Genomic DNA, 20535 nt, shown 5'->3' on the forward strand with positions numbered 1-20535 from the left:
AGTAATCAGTGATAGTCTCTCCTTTCTTCATTTCAAGGATCTCAAATTCCCTTCGCAAAGCATTGCGGAGAGATTTCTACACTTTCTCATTTCCTCCGAACTTCTTTTTCAATGATTCCCACACGATTTTGGATGTGCTTCGATCCAAAATTTGCTCAAACACATTTTTGTCTATTGCTTGGTAAAGGTAATGCTTTACCTGGTGATCTTTGATTAACACAATTTCCCCGACTTGTTTTTCAAAACCATTTTTCACCAGACTCCATAGACCCCTTGCCCTTAATAGATTTTCCATTAGTTCACTCCAATGATCATAATGACCATCAAAGTGGGGAATTTTGGTAAGTGTTTTATCCTCGCTCATTCACTCGTTTAATTTTCACTGCTGCAGCGATTTAGTTCGCTCTGATACCAGATATTAAGTATGAGGAAAAACTTGTTTTTCATTCAATAAATACTAGGTTGTTATATAGCCAACGGTATGTTACAGAAAAACTACCAAAGTTGAAAAATAGCCACTACTAACATAATCAAAAAGACTTATTCAAAATAAGTCAACTAATCTACAAACTATGACCTTATTCCCACGTAGCATAACTATCCATAAATACTAAGAAAAGCATTTAGTAGCTTCTTATGATGGTTGTGTAGTTTTCTCAAATTTTGGAGCTGAAGCAAATGAAACAGCAATTCCATTTTCAAGAAAATATCAGAAACACACATGTACTAAAGGGAAAGTGTCAGCTAATGAGTTCATAGCTTTTAGCAATTGCTTCCATGGAAGACAATGATTGCATCATTTATTTTTTTGTAAAGTTTAACGGAAAAATATTAAGCTAATATTTCTATATGTAACCAATGCAAATATACAACAATGGATTTTTATTGGCGTTTATGTTTTTCTTCAATTAAATGATTTTGCTTTGTAAAAACAACTCTAATATCTCACATCACGTTGAGTATATGAGAACTTGAAATTGTTGGCATGTGTGACTTGACAGGTTTAGAGGTAAATACTAAATTGTCTATAAATATTTTGCATACACGGTTACATTTAACCCAATAAATTAATATAATATTCATTATATCTTTGATTTAATTTTAAATAATCAAATCTGAAACAATCCTCCGGAGGATATCACAATATGCAGAAAGTATATCACAATAATTTTTAAGTAGCTAGTATCATGTATAACTTTATCCTTCTTCAGACAAGTCTCCCTGCAATAGAAATACATACGATTCTTTATGAAAATTTTGTTGGATATAATCTAAAAAATAAGTAGAAAACAAAGAATAGAAAAGTGTATGAGTCAATCACACGTATAAATGCTTATAACATAATTGGGTTATTGTATTGGCAGATTTTAATGCTACATCTTCATAAAAAATATGCAAAACCATTAACATTTTTGTGATACAATGGAAAAGTAAGATTATTTTTCACTTTTATAAACATATACACAGTAGGTCCATATATACACAGTTTGTTCCAAATTATTCTATACTGCAGTGATTTCCACTTATTGTATAATATTTTAAGTTCTTCATTATGGCAATACATTACATGATACATGATCCAATATTTCTTTGTAAATCTTTCGTTAACCAGTCATAAAACCAATTATTTTCTAAATTGCTAACATGCTTATAAAGAAAGAGTATAACATTAGTACTACAATCTTGCATGGAACATGACATGGATGGAAAAATAATATGTGTAGTTACCTATTACTCTCAATATTCATTTGAATACAATTTTTCCGTACAAAATAATTTAAACCCGTGCGGATGCACGGGTTTTTATCTAGTAATCCTTAACAATTTTCATGTGAACATGACAAAATCAAGTGAAATTCTTAGTTTTTAAACCAAGGTTAGCCAAAAAAATCAGCACAAAAATTAGTTTCTCTCTCTATATGAGTGATCATGAAATCAATGGAGAGAGTGTACGACAAACAATTAAGCTAACGAGACTTGATTTTCCCAGGAACAAGGTTAGAATTGGAGAAGGCTTTAACAACAAGCATACAATCAGTTTCCACACTTTTCTCCAATTAAACTCTCTAGCTTTCTCAATAGAAAACAAAGATGTCGTCAACTCTGCAGACTCAACCATGCTGATATCAATGAAAGCACAAAAACTCCCAACATGGCAAGCTTTGTCATCCCTGAAAATTCCCCCACAAGAGCTAAGAGTAGGAGAACCTCTAGGTAGGCCATCAATGTTGCATTTGATCCATCCTAAAGGAAGAGGAGACCAAAAATCCTCCTTGGTTAGCAAGGGCTTGCAAGGATGGATGGAGATGTCGAACATCTTCAAGAAAGTGAAATTAGATATGGAAGAATCTGAGGGTTTTGTGGTGATATTTCCCATAAACTTGGCCTGAGCAGAAATGATGGTAATGCAGCTTTTCCAATGAACCTTTTTGTCTTCGAATGTAGAAACATTCCTAGCTCTCAAAACTTGATGAACAATATTAACAATACAAACAAAAATCACAGTAGAAGCTTGAGGAGATCAATCGGCGGCCATAAATGTCTTGTAGTCCAAGATATTGCGAAAGTTTGTTTGAATGTCCAACATATCTTTAAACCAGTTACAGACAAAAGAGCAATCAAAGAACAAATGACTGGAAGATTCTTCTTGAGACCTGTAGAGATCACACATATAGAAAGAAAAACAAAGCCTCTAATGGCTAGATTTTCATTAGTGGGAATTTTGTTATGAATGAATCTCCACACAAGCGTATACTTAGATGGAGGTATGTTACTATCCCACGGGGAGGTAGACCAGAAAGCACAGGGATGAGGTTTTTGGAAAGTTGTAGGCTTGCTTTATGCTAAGAACGCCATTATCAGTACCTTTCCAAACCGACACATCATCTATCTCTAAATCTGGAATCTGAACTCTGGAAATAATAGAGAGGACTAGGGAAAGCAGTTTGAATGTTGTCAAGAATATCCCACTTCTTGTTTATGAGAAAATCACACACCTTAGTAGTAAGGGTGTTATGTAAAATATCAGGAGTTTTGAACTTGATAGCCAATGGTTCATCAATCCAAGAGTGTAACCAAAAGTTTGTGAGATTGCCATTACCAATCAACCATTGATGTTGTCTTTAACTGTACCAAAGTTGTCTCTAAAGCTACTCCTGATAGAGGACTTGATAGAGTATTTGATGATTCTATTATTTCTTCTAACTCTGGAAGCAAGAAGGGAGGACCAACCATTTGTAGTATGTAAGAATATCCAACAAAGGTGAAGATTAGAAGCTGTACTTAAAGTTTTGAGAGATTTAAGACCAAGGCCACCCTCTTTTAGACTTTTGCAACAAGTCTTCCAAGACATAATTACAATCTTCTTTTTATCCAAGTTACCACTCTAAATAAAATTTCTCATCCATGTTTCAATGATTTTTATGATGCTAGAAAGCCAATTGTAAATGGAAATGCAATGTACCAACATGCTTTGAATAACAACTTTGACCAACTAAACTCTTCCAGCCATAGTAAGAAGGCTAGCTTTCCAAGAAGCAAGATTGGTCCTGATCCTATCCGCAATGAAATGAAAATGAGATGCTTTAAGTCTTCAAATGAATATTGGAGTTTCAAGGCATAAGAAGGGGGTGGCCATGGTGAAGCCAATCAAATTTGCTAGCATTTTGTGTCTACTATGAGTCATGCCACCTGCATACATAAGAGATTTAGCATTGTTACAAAATTGGCCAGAACAGATAGCATAGTCATTGTGCTAAAATAACAATAGCTTTAATGGATTCTTGATCCCCTCTACAAAAAATCATGATATCATCAGCATAAAGAGTGTGAGAGGGGACAAAACAATTTCTAGAGCCCTTGATAAGATTGATTTGGTTGTTAGTCACTAGCTTAGAAATTCCCATACTCAAAACCTCTTCTGCAAGACAAACGATAAGGGGAGATAGGGGATATCCTTGCCTAACACCATTAGATGAATTAAAGAAACCGACTTGCTTTCCGTTTAGGCCAGTGGAAAGGGAAGCATATTGAAGGATTACAAGAATCCACTTGCAAAACTTGTCACTGAAACCAAATCATTCAAGAGTTTTGATGATGAAAGGCAAACTAAGGGTATCAAAGGCCTTGGAAATGTCAATCTTCAAGGCCACATTGCCACCAAAGCTCTTGTTGTTAAGGAGATTAATAGCTTCAGATGTGAGATAAATACAACCTCTAATGCTTTTACCATTGACAAACTCTTTTTGCTCAGGATTTTCCTTTTAATATTGGCATAAGTATGAAAAAAGTTAGTGTTTTTATCCTCAGATAAATGCCAGTTCAGCCTAGATTTCTCTTTCCAAACTTCTTCCAGGTTGAGGGCCACATCCAGATCATTTTGAGCCTTCAACTCTTTAGCCTGAAAACAATCATTATAACCAGTGGACTCAATCTCAGTCTACAAGTCTTCGAGAATTTTTTCAGCTTCTATAATTTTGCTTTTCACATTACCAAAATTGGTTTTGTTCCAAACTTTAAGATTAGCTTTCAAAATTCTAAGCTTCTTGTCCAGGATGTCCATAGGACAACCAGATACTTTGATATTCCATGAATTCTTGATAACTTGAGTGCATTCCTCATTGAGGGACCACATTTTAAGAAACTTAAATTGAAACATGAAAGTTACCTTCTCCAAGTCACAAGTTAGCAAAATAAGGAAATAATCAGATTTAATTTTGGCAAGAGTATTTCAAACTGCAGTGCTACAAGCACTAAGAAAATAAAAATTACAAATTACTCTATGAATCCTTTTTTCCAATCAAATTCATACCCTTCCTACCATTGTTCCAGGTGTAATTATTACCCAGAGTAGAAAGATGAATAAAATAATTGGAATCTGACCAATTAAAAAAATTATTCATAGGTTTTCTAGCAGGAATCTGACTTCCTTTATACTCATCAAAACTAATTATAGAATTAAAATCCCCTATAAAGCACCAAGGGGTGTTAGGAATTGTGGTTTCTAAGATTTCTCCAAAGTTGTGTTTTGTGCAGATAACAAGCTGAAGCATAAATGACAGAGAATCCTAAAGTGATGTTTTAAGAGTTAACTGTAAAAGAAACATGTTGGTCATCACAATTAATAATGACAGGATTTAGGTTAGACTTATAGAAACACCAAAGATTTGGTAAGAGGCCAACCCTTTGTTTGAAAGCAAAAGGTTTAAGATCTAAATTCTGCAGCCAATTTTGGGAAATTGAAAAAGTTTATCCAAGGCTCAGCAATGAACACAAGGTCATGGAAGTTAGCTTTAATCCGTCTTCTAAGGGAAAGCCTATAGGAGCTCTTTTCCACACCTCTAATGTTCCAAAAGAGGCTCTTCATAAGGACATTTCCAATGGATTTTGATTTTTTTGTTTCTTCTTTTCTTTGAGGAAACCATCTATCTCCTTTAAGTCAAGGGATGAGAAGTTGAGTCAACAGTATATCACAGATGTTGTTTGAAAAGACAGATGCAAAAGATTTTCATCACATTTGGAATCGGAATCAGAGTCGGATTTGTGTGTGTTTATGGAAATAGGAGAGAAACATTCAATGTAGAAGAAGAAGCAAGAAAAGTAGAAAGCAAGATGGAAAACCGTGTAGAGACAAAAGTGAAATAACACTTAAAATTGGAAGGAAACTGAATTAACTTTATTGAAATGAATCTAAGGCATTTTATAGCCTTTTACACGTACTAAAGTAAAATAAAAAGACCAATTTTTATGGCAAGTTATAAGGAAATTCAAAAGCAACTAATCCTAGATAATAGGGAAATCCATAACACTAGGGATTTATTGATGACGTGAATAAAGTAAATAACTAATTTTAACTATCATTCCCTCCCTTAAGCTAATGCATCTGCATTGAGCTTAAACTTCAACTGCATCAATTACTCCAAGCATTCCACGGAGCTTCACAAATTGCTCCAATTTGAGAGGCTTTGTCATTATGTCGGCAATCTGTTATTCAGAGCTACAAAAACTCAACTTCACAACTCCATCATTTACCAAGTCTCGGAGAAAATGAAATCTTACTCCAATATGCTTGCTTCGTCCATGAAAGACAGAATTTTTGGACAGCTGAATTGTAGAGCTGTTGTCACAATAAATTTCCGTGCTTCCTCTTTCTTCAGCTCCAAGTTGCTCCAATAATCTCCTAAGCCAAATACATTGACAAGCACAAAGTGCAGCAGCAATGTATTCAGCTTCTGTAGTTGATAGGCTCACTACAGGCTGCTTTTTCGAAGCCCATGAAATTGCTCCAGACCCCACAATGAAAGCAAAACCTGATGTGCTCTTCCGGTCATCCAAATCTCCAGCATAGTTGCTATCTGTATAGGATGTGAGACCTGCATTTCTTCTGCCTCTTTTGTAGAGTATGCCAAATTCAGTGGTTCCTTTTACATACCTTAAAATCCTTTTTGCTGCAAACCAATGAGATGACTTTGGATTTGCCATGAACCTACTAATCAAGCTTACTCCATACATTAGATCTGGTCGAGTGGCTGTGAGGTACATGAGGCTTCCAACTGCTTGTTTAAACATGGTAGTATCTATTCCATCTCCAGCCTCATCTTTTGATAATCGTGTTCCCGGAATGATGGGATTCTTCACGGAATTGCTGCTCCCCATGCCGAATCTTTCAAGAATTTCTCGAGCATATCTTCTCTGGCAGATAAATATTCCAGCTTCATTCTGTATCACTTCAATTCCCAGAAAATATCTCATCATTCCTAAGTCAGACATATCAAATTCTCTCATCATTGAGCTTTTGAATTTATCACACATACTCTTATTGCCTCCAGTAAAGATGAGATCATCTACATAAAGACTAACAATAAGCATGTTACCTCCTTCTTTCTTGGTAAATAAGGTGTGCTCGCTGGAACATTTTTCAAACCCTTCACGTATAAAAAAAGCTTCTATTTTGCTGTACCAAGCCCTTGGCGCCTGTTTAAGGCCATACAACGCCTTCTTCAATCTGTAAACCTGGTCTTCTTTCCCCTTTTTGATAAACCCTTCTGGCTGTTCAACGAAAACCTCTTCTTCAAGTTTTCCATGAAGGAATGCACTCTTCACATCAAGTTGAAATATTTCCCATTCATATTGAGCTGCAAGTGCAAGAATTAGACGTACCGTATCAAGTCTGGCTACTGGTGCAAAAACTTCCATGTAATCGATTCCATATCGTTGTGCATATCCTTTTGCCACCAATCTTGCTTTGTGCTTTTCTACTTCTCCAATTTCGTTGAGTTTGGTTTTGAAAACCCACTTGACTCCAATTGGCTTGATTCCCGTCGGTAGATCGGTTAGCTCCCATGTGTTGTTCTTCTCTATAGCCTCCATCTCAGCTTTCATTGCCTCTTGCCACTTTATGCATCGATGTGCTTCTTCGAATGAGCATGGATCATTTTTGCTTTCGGCGATCAGCATCATGAGATTTTCTTCTTCTTCAGCCAAATCAGCCCCTGTCACATAGTCTGTCATCCATATTGGTTTTCTTCTAGCTCTTATGTCCCTCCCTTGAACTAGATTTTCTGGAGCAGTGTTGCTGTCCTCACTTGCAGGTGATATGATTTCACTTGAGTTGCCACCACCATCTTCATTTTCTTCTTGTTCAACTTCTTCTTCTTGCTTAACTTCTTCTTCTTCAAGATTGCCATCTTCATCTTCACATACTAACACATCAGCTTTCCTTTCTTCATCGGTTCTGCCCCAATCCCAGCTTTTCTCTTCTTCAAACACCACATCTTTGCTTACAATGATTTTCTTGGAAACAGGATCAAATAATTTGTAAGCTTTTGATCCATCACTGATTCCTAAGAAAACACACATCTTACTCTTATCCTCAAGCTTGGTTCTTCTTTGATCTGGTATATGAACATGAGCCACACACCCGAAGACTCGAAAATATGCCACCGTAGGCCTCACATTGCTCCATGCTTCTTCGGGAGTTGTATTTTCTATTGCTGAAGTTGGACTTCGATTTTGTACGTGCACACACCATCTCACAGCTTCTGGCCAAAATACCTTCGGAACTTGCCTTTCGTTCAATACAGCCCTCACACCATTCATGATCGTCCTATTTTTCCTCTCAGCGACTCCGTTTTGCTGAGGAGTATAAGCCGCTGTTAATTGCCTTCTAATGCCTTGAGTTTTGCAGAATTCGTCAAATTCATGTGAGGTGAATTCACCACCTCTATCTGTTCTCAAGCAAGCAATGTGTTCACCAACTTCTTTTTCAACACTAATTTTGTAGTTCTTGAAGTTTTGGAATGCTTCGGATTTCTCATGTAAGAAATAAACCCAAGTTTTACGTGAGAAATCATCTATAAAGCTTAAAATATACCTCTTGTTGCTGTTTGAAGAAGGCTTGAGAGGACCGCATATGTCGGCATGTACGAGTTGTAGTTTCCTTGAGGCTCTCCACATGCTTTTCTTTGGAATTGATCTTCTGTGTTGTTTTCCAATTAAGCAGGTGATGCAGGTCTTCTTTGGGATCTTCAGATTTGGTAAGCCATCTACCAAGTGTTTTTGTGATAATGTATTGAGACCCTTGTGATTAAGGTGCCCAAACCTGCAGTGCCACATGTGAACTTCTTTTTCTGTCTCTAGCCCTGTTTGTAGACACATGGTCTCCTTTGGTGCTGCAGTGGCTGCCACATGAAACATTCTATTTCTACTCATATTACTTTGCATGATTAAACCCTTCCTAGAGTGAAATACTTTACATATTCCATTTTGAATCAATATTGCCAGCCCTTTTTGTTGAAGTTGTCCTAAGCTAAGCAGATTATTCTTAAGCTCAGGAACAAAGTAGACATCTGAGATTACTTGAGTGACACCATTAACTTGCATTCTTACATTTCCTTTTGCTACCACATCCATTGTCATGTCATTCCCCAATTTCACAGTTTGAGAAATACCTTCTTCTAAATTAGAGAACCAACCTTTGTTTCCTGTCATGTGGTTGCTACATCCTGAATCCAAGAACCATACCTCCTCTTGCCTTGTTTGGTGCAGATCCATGTGTGACATCAACAAGAGATCCTCTTCTTCTTCCATCTCTGCATAGTTTGCCCTTTTCTCCCATTCTGGACATTCATATTGAAAATGACCAAGCTTATGACACTTGAAGCATTCAATAATTGATTTGTTTAGGGCCCGTCTTTCACGTCCTCTTCCTCTTCCACCTCTAAAACAGGCTCTTCCTCCTCTTCCTCTTCCAAATCTGTCATCATGAGCAACTTTCAACACCTGTTCCTGCATCCTTTGTTCATGAACAAGAAGACTTCCATGGAGTTCATCAATGGTTAAGATGCTTAAATCATTTGACTCCTCTATCGAACATACGACATAATTGAATTTAGAAGTCAATGATCTAAGTATCTTACTGACCACCGTGCTTTGCCCCATGTCTTCACCATTTGATTTCATCTTGTTCACCACACTGAGGATTCTTCCTAGAAAGCTGTCCACCTTCTCTCCTTCTTTCATAGCAAGCAATTCAAACTCTCTTCTCAGAACCTGAAGTTGTGAAAAAATTCTTAACCTTCAAATCCTTGAGCTTGGTTTCCTCCACACCTTTTCTCTGTGCTTCACTCGTTGTTGAGGTTCCAATCGCCGGCGCCGGTATTCCTTCGCCTACAAGACTCCACATCTCTTTGCTTCTCAGAAAATTTTCCATCATCATTGACCAATGATCATAATGACCGTCAAATTTTGGAATAGCTGGTTGCACGAACTTTTCTGACATTTTGTTTGTAGACTCACACACGCTTTTCACTCCCAATCAGGCCCCTTGCGGAGCTCTGATACCAAATGTAGAGACAAAAGTGAAATAACACTTAAAATTGGAAGGAAACTGAATTAACTTTATTGAAATGAATCTAAGGCATTTTATAGCCTTTTACACGTACTAAAGTAAAACAGAAAGACCAATTTTTATGGCAAGTTATAAGGAAATTCAAAAGCAATTAATCCTAGATAATAGGGAAATCCATAAGACTAGGGATTTATTGATGACGTGAATAAAGTAAATAACCAATTTTGACTATTAAGATCGACGAAAACTAGTCGTTAAAATTAATTAAGAACCATTAGGAAAATTCTAAAATATCCTTAAATAAAAAAGGCATTCTACTTTTCAATTGTGCAGTTGATATTAATCTCCTATCAGATTTTTAAAACACAAAAATTCATTTATCAACCCAACACCTTTTATTAAATTGTTAAAACTAAAAATAACAACTAGTTTTTATGGAACCGGGTTGCTCTTCTAATTAAGGATATCGTTGTATGTATATTTTGGTGAATTTAATGTTACCATTACCGTCTCTATCTTTTGTACCTAACTTAGGTATGGGATGTACAATGTAATGTCTCTGTAACCTAAACAATAGACTTTAGTACCATATACGTTATCAACAAATAATTCTCCGGTTTGGATGGTAACAAAGAATCTTCTACTAGTCACGATTATAATTCTCATCATTTAGTTGATCACTTCACATATATTAAAAAAATATAAATAAATAAAAAAGATAAAATAATATTGTTATCAAAGTACTCCATCATCAAATATTGTAAAATGATTAAAGTAATAATGATTAAATGGTAGAATTGAAAGAAAAAAATTGCATTGTAAATTAAATAGGTTATTCACTTTAGAACATTTATTTTTATCAAATGGGTCATTTATTTTTAAATTTAAATGTAATGTTGTTTAATGCAGATAAAATATATTTAGTACCCCCTTCTCTTTCACAGAATGAATGATTCAGTTAATCATTTCACACATATTCAAAATAGTGTATAAATAAAAAAAAAAAATGATGTTTTTACCTAAGTATCCATTATCAAGTATTATGAATGATAAAAATAGTAATAATTAAATAGTACAATTGGTAAAAAAGAAATTAATTTACATGGTAAATTAAAACGAATCATTCATTTTAAAACACTTTTTTATAAAAAAAAAAAGTCACTCATTGTGGGACCGAGGGAGTATTATTTTGGTTGAATGTATATCAAAAATGTATTTGGGGTATGAAGAGATCTCAAAACATATTTTTAAGAGAGTAGTTAAGGGATTCATGGCTCTTGCATTGACCAATGCAAATTTTAAAAGAGGGGATAAGGTGTATGTGTTCCAAAAGCAAATGGCATCTTATGTCGCCTGAGAATCATTAAAGACGATCTCCCCAATAGGCGTGACCTCTTTGAAATTATGTTATACACGGAACAAATGTTGGACACAATCTCTTAGACAATATGTACCACATAAAACAAATTATAACAGATTATTACATACTAAAGAATTTAAAGAAGAAAGAAATAAAGAACACAAGAGAATTGTTAACCCAGTTCGGCGTAACGTCGCCTACCTCTTGAGGGCTTCCAACCCAGGAAAGGAACTTCAATCTCAATAGTATTAGTACAATTAGTCTTAGATGAACAAACCTTATTTGAAGCCTACTTCCTAATACTACTTTTGTATTTCTTTTTAGGACTCCCGTAAATATGAGAGTCCCCCTCACTTTCTCTCAATCACTACCCTAGTGATATATGTTTTCAACAGAGCAAATATGTTGAATTACAAATCAACTAACAATCAACCTTTATTCCTTGAATATTCAGTTAAGACTTATTTAGAGGTTTACAATAACAACAAGAATACAAAGACTCAAAGAACAAATTCTAGCACACTAGATCTTCAATACTCATGTGTTTTTTTTCGTGTTTTCTTTGTTTGATCTGAGTCTTTATATATAGCGCTCCATCTGTAGAGTCTTCAATAAGATTTTATTTGATGCATTTTTTTATGAAAATTTGATTTGCTTGTCCAAAAAGATATAATTTTATAATCAATTTAAAACTTCTTAGATTTGATTGGACTTGGACAGTCTTTTAGCCAATATTCCTTAAATTCATATTGTTAAAGGATACAAAACATAACTGACAAATATTCTTCAAATCAATAAAAAAAATGCGCTCAGGTTTACTCACTGAATTTGTCTTCCAGACTGAGGACAAATGTTGTGCGTGTGTCTGAACAACTTGTATCATATGTTGCCTCTTCACAAATTCATTTTGGTTTCTCATGTTGTTTTACCTAACACAGACAACCAATGGAACAACATTCTCCCCCTTTGTAAATTTTTGGCTAAAACAACTTACAACTTTTCTACAAGATGTGAATTAGTAAATAAAAAAACAATTCTCAATCAGGATAATACACACACATACTAGAGTATACAAAAGCAACAACATACACACAAAGTTAAAGGCCTTATGTCATGCTAGATGTTCCAGCATGTGAGCATACAATTATTAATTATGAGCACAAAACAACATTCATAACATGCAAGGTGGTTGCTACACCTCAAGAGGCCAATTCAAACATGATCTCACTTCATAAGCTAAGCATGCATGCATGCATGCATGCACCGTTATTACTCCCCTTGTTTGCCAGAATTTGGCAAAGGTTTGAAAATGAAAAACAAATAATGACCAACGTTGGAATGTCATAATTTAGAACCATTATCATTGTTAAGAATCCATTACATACCCAAGAACACAAAAACTAAAACATGCCTAGATATAAGTTCCAAAACACAACAAAATTGAAATAACTAAAAACTAATAAAACGTCCCACTTCATTGTCCATACCAACCTTCTGATGATAGCCAACTGACTTAGTCTTCATCAGCATCTGAGTCAGAACCACTTGATTGAACATGCTTTCTCTTTAAGGACTTCATCTTTGTGATAGACTTTTTCCCAGTCACAGATGTTCCGATGGTTCAACACGTGGTTTAACCTTTCTTTCTTTCTTCTCCAGTTCAGCTTTATTTGACTCAAGAACCTTGACTTAATAACCCTAGATTTCCTTTATGTTGCCTTCATGACTTCAAGAATTCTGAACCCATTAGCATTTCTCCCAGATTTCATAGTCTTAGTGTCTTCGGATTTTTTACTCATATTTGTACGAAATTCAAGAACTAGAGAGAAAATGGAATGAACCATTTTTTGAGAACAATTGAAAGAGAGATGAAGATTTTTCTTTCTTGTAACAATGAACCAGTTAAAAAGAGAATTTGATATAGGAATAATCAGTCTAGTTTCACGTGCATCAATAGCCATAAGACAGACAGAGAGAGAGAGAGAGAGAGAGAGAGAGAGAATATATCTTCATCCTTGCAAGCTTCCCTTGCATTGACTGCTTTAAATTATCACATATGCAAATACCAATAGCCCCCCTCAACTTTTTAAAATAAGTTGCATCTAAAGCTTTTGTGAATATGTCATCCAATTGGTTTTTAGTTGCTATATGCTCAAGGTTTAAAATTATATCTCCCATAAGTTCCTTGATGAAATGATGACGAATGTCAATGTGCTTGGTTCTACTGTGTTGGACAAGATTCTTTGAAATACTAATAACACTTAATTGTTGCAGTATAATGTCAGGATTTTTTGATCTACATTGTACTCCTTAAACATTTGTTTCATCCAAAGCAGGTGGATCTATCTTCCTTCATTCTCATATTTTCAAACATTATTGTAAGGAGATGCAACTTTGACATACGAACTTTTGAGGTGCCTTCATGTGCAGTTTTGAGAATCTTTCATGCCTCATTGGCTTCACTACATGTGTTGATTAATCTAAACATGTTCTTGTCCATACCATTGAAAATAGCATTTAGAGCTTTGGAGTTTCTAAGTGCTTCATCAACTTAAAAATTAGACCACTCAACTTATGTCTTTAAGAGGTACATAAGGTGTTTCCATCTTGAGAGGTAGTCACAGGGTGTTTCCAACCTTTTATTATAACCTTCCATGTTTTGTTGTCTATGGACTTAAGAAAAGAAATCATTTTAGCTTTCCAATGATCATAGTTGATACCATCTAAGATAGGTCGTCTATTGACTGGCCCTCCTTCCTTAGTATTGTCCATTTGAACATAAAATACTTTCCCTGGAGCTCACCCAAACAGAATAGGGTGTCTGCTTTGGTGCCAATTGAAATTCTATTCTACGCATGAAAAATGTTGGACACGATGTATTAGACAATGTATGTCAAATAAAATAGATTATAACACATTATGATAGACTAAGGAATTTAAAGCAGAAATCAATAAATAACACAAAAGAATCGTTAACCCACTTCAGTGCAACGTCACCTACATCTAGGAGGCTTCCAGCCAATGAAAGAAAATCCATTCTCAATAGTATTAGTATAATTATTCTTAGATGAAGAAATCGTATTCAATGCCTACTTCCTAATGCTACTCATGTCTTTCTATTTAGGACTCCCACTAAATATTATAGTCACTCCCACTTTCTCTCAGTCACTACTATAGTTATCTATGCTTTCAACAAATTAAAGATACTGAATTACAACTCAACTAACAGTCAACCTCTATTCCTTGAATATTTAGTTAAGGCTTCTTTAGAGGTTTATAATAAACAACAAGAATACAAAGACCTAAAGAACAAACCCTAGCACACTAGATCTTCAATACTTGTGTGTTATTTTCGTGTTCTCTTTGTTGGGTTTGAGTCTCTATATATAGCTCTCCATCTTCAGGGTCTTCGATGATAATTTCATTTGATGCAAGTTTGTTTTTGATGAAGATTTGATTTTCTTGTCCAAAAAGATATGATTTTAAAATCAATTCAAATCTTCTTAGATTTAATATGGACTTGGACAACATTTTAGCCAATATTCCTTAAATTTATATTGATAATAGATACAAAAGATAACTAACAAATCTTGTTGGAATCAATAAAAAATGTGCGCTTAGATTTACTCACTGAATCTCTCTTCCAGAGTGAGGGCAGATGTTGCACACATGCTAGCACAACTTGTCCCACATGTTGTCTCTTCACAAATTCATCTTGTTTTTCCCATGTTGTTTTACTTAAAGCAACCAACCAATGTAACAACACTTTTCTCCGTCCACCAATTGGCATCCACAAACTACCTTGAACAAGTCCATTCAACTCAAATCCATCACTTGGTAGAAAAATTCTATATGTTCCTTCACCTTCTCGAAATACTTATCAGAAGTCTTAACCAGGTCATTCTTAAGGGCAAAAATTTCCTCCATAAGTCTCTTAAGATAACTAAGAGGCCCTTCAAGAAAGGATGTTAGTTCGATAGTGGCAGCAACATGCGTTTGCGCCTCTATCGACACTGTAATAAGTAAGGTCTTCAAATCCTATTTCTATTTCATTATGGTCCTCACTATTTCTTGATTACGAGTGTGATTCCCTGAGATGTGGCAAGTTTTGACTTTAAGTGGTCAATGACTTCAATATACTTCTTAAGTTGGACCCTTTTCTATTAGAATGCCTCTTAATATGTGAGTCTTGGCTAAGTTAGACAACTCAAATGGTGACTTATTATGAAGATTTAGATGATTAGAAGGGAAAATCCTCATGAGAGAGGAGGTAAATCCCAATTAACTTCATGATGTCAAAAAAGGTTTCCCTCTATAAGTAAGTAGGAGGGTAAGAACTATCCTTAGCTGGTTGGGTCTCCTCTTCAGTCCTACCCTCTCTAGTAACCTCTAGTTGTTGTTTGTCTTTAGGAACTTGAGAGGGACCTTATCCCTACTTTTGGACTTGGTGATAACCTTCGGGTCACTTGTCGAAGAAAATGAGTAGCTATGGAGGCCAGTCCCTCAACCGTGAAAATTGATGCACGGTCTCGCCCCATATCCTTCACAAAACTATCCTTTCAGTATGTGTAGGGGTTAGAATAAGGATTTAGCATTCTTTTTCCTAGGAGATTGAATAATGTTGCCTAGCCACTTTTGGGGGTAAGTTTGATACCGTAAAATGAGAAGAATACACTAACGGTAGTAAAGATCTCCAATTGTCGGCTTTAAACGGCTTAAAAGGGATCAAGACCCGAAAGTCGTGAATAACATAGAGGTGCATGTATATGTAAGAGGTGAGTCATCCATCTAGGACAATCATGTCATCCTCACCCCCTTTATTGGAAAGTCCAATCTGCCTCCAGAAAGCGATGATCCTTTCCTTGTCATAATATAAAGATGCAAAATCTCATATGCTAAAATGTTTGTCATTCGTTCCCACCATAGGTTCCTGGTAAGATTAGAGAGAGCAAGAAAGTTACTACCAAAATCATTGGGGAACTTACGTCCCCTGAGCTCTCTTTAGTGATTTAAAAGGGCAATCACTCCTTAAAACGTCCTCAATGTCAGAAAAAAACTACCAATGGGTAGAGAATGGTTAATGGAAGAATAGAGTCTTACATGTTACCATGATCAAGAACTATTAAAATAAATGCACCATTCGCCTAAAAGATACCTCAGATGGTTGACTATATGAGTGAATGGTTATGGATAAGAAGTATGAAAAGGGAAATTGAAATCTTTGATAGACATGGAAGGTTCATTCGTAGGGATAACCTGTTATCGGCCACTAAGCACCTCAACAGTTACAAGAAATGGGAAAGATTCCCCGCATCAGACAAATGTGTAGCAAGTAAAATTGAGTTTGACTTCCCAAGAAAAATCATTTTCAACTGCATTTAAGGTAACACATGCTTTTCCCCCTAATTGGTATTTATTTCCCTTAACTAACTGACGTTTGATCTCCTTCAGCTCATTGACTTTCAAAACCGCTTAACTTATGTATCATTACATCACTAACATTTAGAGACATGTTTAAAGTTATCCCGTACTTAGGGGACTCACGTTGTGAAATGGAATGGCCTCACTCTTGAGGGACTTATTTGAATAAGAAGCATGTAACTAAATCACTTCTCCCTTTCCAAGCCCTCTTGCTTCAGGGAATGTGTAGCGGCATATTTATAAAAGACCCTTTAGAGGTCCTTCTAGTCGCCTATTTGCGAGTTTGACCACCTATTTATCAGATGTGTCTCCCATTTATTGAATATGTCGCATATCTTTAGAATAAACTGCTTGACATGGGAGAATATATGAGTGATATGTCTATAATCCATTATGATGTAGAATGAGTCATGAGGAAATTAACCACACTCACCTGAATATCAGAAGATTGATTGTCCATTTTTCATCTTCTTAAAAGTTGTTACTATTTTTAAGGGGTTTAGAATCTAAACCTAATTCGGTTATAAATACCTCAATGCTGAAGTTGAGGAGGATATCTCACTCTCATAGAGAAAACCAATAAATTGAGCTTCTCACCTCTATGTGAGCTAGGTCTCAACCCCCTACAACATACCTTAAAACCTCTCACAACCCTTAATCATTAGGGATGGTCATGTATTGTACTTTTTAGCAAGTACATAGGTGGATTAGGTAAAGGTTTTGAATTAGGTATTCTAGTTGACCTCCACCTAGGCATAGGGTGATAACATGAAATAATATCACACTTTTGGACTCGATTTAATTAAATTATATTATTATTTGTTTCGATTTATTTTATATTATTCGATATTACTTGGTATTTTCCTTCTATTTATTACAGGTGACACTATTTGAAGCATACGTGAAAAAGAAAGAAAAGGAGGTGCAAAAAGAGGATAAAAAGCAATCCACTAAAGCCCAGCCCACAACTACAAGGAGAGGCGCTGTGATGCTGTGACGACCGCACAAACAAGGTGTGACGAGCGTCACGCCCCCTGCTAAGTGTTACGAGCGTAACACATGGTGTGACGAGCGTCACACCCCCATTCCTATATTTTTGGCTGTGACGCGTAACAGAAGCACGTTCACCTTTTTCTTCGCTTGACCAGTTGACGCGTGACAAAACCTACTGAAGGACTTTGGAAGAAACGGTCACTTGATGGATTGGTATAAATAGATCCAATGGTGGAACCCTGCGGCTCTCTCTCAATTTTCCAGTTTTCGGCACCGTGCATTATTTTTTACTGCTTTTTAATTTTCCAGCACTCTACTTTCCTAGCAATTTTTATTTCCTTTTCTTTTCCAGTCAATTTTCAAAGCATTCAATTAATTTTCTCACAATAGTTTCTACACCGGAAACTATTGTGTAACTTTTACTGGATCTAACCTTACGTTAGGTCATAGTATTTTATTCCTTCGCCTTTATTTTACTATCTGATCGAAGATTGTGAAGAACAAATCCAACCGGCTTGTGGTGGAGTGTTCAAGCATCGAAGCTAGGAACAATCAAGATTTCTATTAATTTTACAGGTTCATTAATTTATTGTTTTAATTTACATATGCTCTGTACTGCTGTTTATCTATATTGTCTGTCTGATATGGCTGTATTTAAGTATAATTATTGTTTAGGCTTGTTTAGCATGTCCGGCTAAATAAACTTAGATATCGGTATGTAAAGTAAGCGGAATGAAGGAATCAAAACTAAGTTGGTTTAAATTTATTTAAAAATATAATCACTCTTTTTTATGGTCTCAATTTACAGAGTTAATACCAAAGTTTTTGTACGAGAGTAAAAAGCATAAAGAAGTTAAAATCAATAGAACGACGGTTTGAGCTTTTAACTGGACAGTGTAAATTGGACACTAACTTTAAATCAGGGCGAAAGCAATTTTTAGAGTTAATTAAATTCTAATCATTTTCAAAAAGTATTTTTAAAGGTTAAATGTGAGGACGAGAGTTAAGCATTTAAGTTAATCATATAATCTAAGTCAATAGAGCGAGAGTTTGAGACAAGGGTGTTTAAATGGTTAGCATTTTCTTAAAAAGAGTTTCTACAGATTCTATTGTTTTCAAAAAGTGATTTTGGACTTAACTAAATAGTGAGAGCGTACGTTAATATAAAGTCATAGTTTGATTCAACAGAGCAAGAGTTTGAGAAAAGACTTTTAATCAATAGTGTCTGCTGAAAAGATTTATTTTAAAACTAAGAAACCAACAAAGATTTGATTCCCTAATTACGACGAACTACATACCGATATCCGCGTTATTTGATATTTAATCTAGATCTTATTTTAGTTTTACTTTCCCCCCTAATCATCAAAGGATCATCCGCCTTAGCTTTACGAAGTAACCTTAGAAAAACGGTATATCGATTCATAAAGTCCCTGTGGGATCGATATCTTTTAAAACTACGCGATAAGACTGTGCACTTGCAGTCATTACCCCATTAGACTCATAAAGTCGCGATCAAGTTTTTGGCGCCGTTGCCGGGGACTTTTATTTAGTCGATATCGTAACTCTTCTGTTACGCTGTAGAGACTAAGGCAATTTTTACTTTTTTTCCTTGTTTTTCGTTGATTTGTATGCCACACACTCGCTCACAAGGCGAACCGTACTACTTACGAATCAACGACGTTGAACGATATCTCCGAGTCTTACGACGAATTCGAGAGTATCGTGCTGCAAACAATCTTCCTCCAATCGAAATTCCTGATCTCAAAAATCTTCTTCCTTCGCCGATACCCGAGATGGCAGAACCAGCTCGTGCTCTTCGAGACTACGCCGCTCCATCGCAAGATGAGCCGCATTCGAGTATTGCTCCACCCGCAATCGAAGCAAACAACTTCGAACTTAAACCTTCGCTGTTACAAGCAGTGCAACAGAATCAATTCTCTGGAAATCCTACCGAGGATCCAAACCTTCATTTATCCGTATTTGTCCAATACGCTGATACTGTTAAAGCTAATGGTGTCACTTCAGAGGCAATTCGACTTCGTCTCTTTCCTTTCTCGTTAAGGGATAAAGCTAGAAGATGGCTTCAGTCTCTTCCTTTCAACTCAGTCACCACATGGAATGAGTTGAAGAAAGTCTTTCTTGCCCGATATTTTCCTCCAAGCAAAACAACTATGTTGAGAGCCCAGATAAATGGATTTAAACAGAAAGATAACGAGTCTCTTTTCGAAGCCTGGGAAAGATACAAAGACATGATGAGACTTTGTCCACACCATGGTTTAGAGGACTGGTTAGTAATCCATACCTTCTATAATGGTCTCTTATACAACACAAGATTAACGATATACGCCGCCGCAGGTGGTGCGCTTATGGATAAACCTTACGCTGACGCTTATCAACTTATCGAAAGCATGGCCCAAAACCACTATCAGTGGGGAAGCGACAGAACAATGGTAGAAAAACCTCAAACGAAAACTGGCATGTACGAGATAAGTAGCCTTGATCATGTTAATGCAAAAGTGGATGCTCTTGCCCAGAAAATTGAAAGTTTAAATGTATCACCTCCAGCCACCGTGATTGCCGTAACTCAAAATTGCGAAGTCTGTGGAATCCAAGGTCACACTCCTACAGATTGTCAACTCCTAACAGGAATCCAAGCAGAGCAAGTGAACTATGCTCAAGGAAATCCTTACTCGCATACCTATAACTCAAACTGGAAGAACCATCCTAATTTTTCATATAAGAGTAACAATGCTTTATACGCACCAGGACAGGCTCCCAATCAAGCTCCAGCTATACCTCCTGGATATCAAAAGCCGACCCCATCTATACCTAACAATAACGTTCCTAGGAAATCCAACTTGGAAATCATGATGGAGAACTTCATAGCTTCTCAACAGCAAACCAATAAAGATTT

General features: G+C 35.9%; 1 non-coding gene across 1 annotated transcript; it reads right to left on the reverse strand.

Moving 5' to 3' along the window:
• Positions 1–19792: 19792 nt before the first annotated feature.
• LOC127124182 (small nucleolar RNA R71) lies at positions 19793–19899 on the reverse strand. The gene has a single exon (XR_007803809.1). It is a non-coding gene; the product is annotated as a small nucleolar RNA R71 (small nucleolar RNA).
• Between the last annotated feature and the right edge of the window lie 636 nt (positions 19900–20535).

The sequence above is a fragment of the Lathyrus oleraceus genome, chromosome 2 (genome assembly GCF_024323335.1).
Source record: "Lathyrus oleraceus cultivar Zhongwan6 chromosome 2, CAAS_Psat_ZW6_1.0, whole genome shotgun sequence".
Lineage (NCBI taxonomy): Eukaryota > Viridiplantae > Streptophyta > Magnoliopsida > Fabales > Fabaceae > Lathyrus > Lathyrus oleraceus.